Source organism: Halyomorpha halys, unplaced genomic scaffold (genome assembly GCF_000696795.3).
Source record: "Halyomorpha halys isolate HHAL.00 unplaced genomic scaffold, Hhal_1.1 Scaffold8.1, whole genome shotgun sequence".
NCBI classification, from domain to species: domain Eukaryota; kingdom Metazoa; phylum Arthropoda; class Insecta; order Hemiptera; family Pentatomidae; genus Halyomorpha; species Halyomorpha halys.
The window spans coordinates 902,968-904,607 of record NW_027111933.1 but is presented as its reverse complement, the minus strand read 5'-3'; the positions used below and the strand labels follow the sequence as shown (position 1 = coordinate 904,607).

General features: G+C 34.1%; 1 protein-coding gene and 1 long non-coding RNA gene across 5 annotated transcripts in view; one reads left to right on the top strand and one right to left on the bottom strand.

Annotated features, from left to right (window-relative positions):
- Positions 1-1,640, bottom strand: part of LOC136796350 (uncharacterized) — a 201,575-nt gene that overhangs the window by 138,818 nt on the left and 61,117 nt on the right. The window lies entirely within an intron of this gene.
- Positions 1-1,640, top strand: part of LOC106677551 (uncharacterized) — a 22,696-nt gene continuing 21,056 nt past the window's right edge. The window contains exon 1 of one of the 2 annotated variants that reach the window (XM_067049859.1): positions 1-165. The gene's annotated coding sequence lies outside the window, so the exon portion shown is untranslated. Of the gene's footprint in view, positions 166-788; positions 918-1,640 lie in introns of those variants that run through there. The other variant, XM_067049858.1, reaches the window with a different exon arrangement.

Sequence of the window (1,640 nt, the reverse complement as noted above, 5' to 3'; positions counted from 1 at the left end):
GTTCAAAGTTTCTTAGCACTTTAGTGTCATTACAAAGCGAAAAACAAACCGTCAGTGGCAAAGCCTTGAAAAACAGGGAAAAGTAGGGAAATGTTTTCCGAGTGTAGTGATAGCCCGGCGGAGAACGGGCGTCAGTTGTAGAGCACCACGTGTTCGCATTGTGAGGTAAGTCACGATATTGTTGTCATTACCATCGCCTTTATAATCACTCTACTTTTTAAAAAATATTTAAATTTTTACAATTTAAATCTTACTAGCCTTTGGCAGATACAATATTTTATATTTTTTCGTTACTATAGTTTGGTCGAGAAAAATACATGAAAATTTATTACCAAGTTGAAAATTTGTGTCATTACCACACCCGAATCATTACCGCGGTAATGACCGAAAACGTGCTGTAATGAAATGTTTTTGACCCATTACTACCAAAATGTCGTTTATTGCTCTCCTAAATTTAATGGTCTTTTGTTTACTAATCCATACTTCCCAAAAATTAATCTATGAATTAATTTGATTGTGTTGGGTAATAAAAGTCTGCTCAGGTCTTTACATTGATTTGTTGGTCAAATGGTCTAAAAGATTGCAGTTTTTTTTCTTTTTCTTGTAGGCTCTCAACAATGCCTCGCCCTAAATCAAATTTAACTATTGCAGAAAAAAAAGAAAAGAAAAAACTAGCCGATCGATTAAGGAGGCTAAAGAGAAGAAGCGACCCCAATTTACTTGAAGAGGATAAACTAAAAGAAAAACTGCGGCATTTAAAGCGTAAAGCGGAAGGAAAAATAAAATTGATCAAAGATAAACCTAAGTGGGAACAGCTCCTCCAACGAAGAAAGTGGAGAGAGAACACCGCAAACTATCGTATGAAGATGTTGACGATTCAAGGAGAAACTTCACCGCCAACCCGTAAATACAGGAAAGTATGTAAATTAGATCATATGTTACCCCCAATTTTATTTTACAAGGATATAACTCATATGTCATCAAATAATAATTCTTAGAAGTAGGGCTATGGATACATAGGTCGGAAAAATAAGTTGTGAAATTAGGTATTGAAAATATTCGCAGAAACCAACCCTTAATTCTGTTTTGTCTTCGTCAATTCACTACTATTACTGCTCGCCCACAATGAGTGAATTCGTTTTATTTAATCTACTGGTGATTGATGATATTGAGGGAAACTAATTCAGCTTTTGGGCCGAGTGATCGTTGTTAAGTTTTAAATATATTATTTGATTCGGAGCCCCAAAAATAACTCCCCCAATGTTCACAATAGTTCCAAGTAAGCCTCTAGTGGCGATGTGTCCCGTAAAAGGAAACTAGTAGTAATATCAATGCAATATAATTAATAGTTTTTTCAATCATTACAGTAATGTTTTAGTAGTCCCATGTCACATTGAATGGTCACAAAGCAGGATTGTTGAATATTTTAAGGTTCCATTCAACGACTGGAAGCGAACTCACACTCTTGCTAACCTTTTAGCTTAATGACAACCATTCTCCAACTAACCAAATTCTTTCTAAAAATAAAAAAAAAACGGTATATTCAATAAATTACTACACAAATCATTACTTATGGTATTTATTTGAGCTTAGAGGTATATTGCTCCTTCATTTGTCCAAATTGTTATATAGATTTTTTT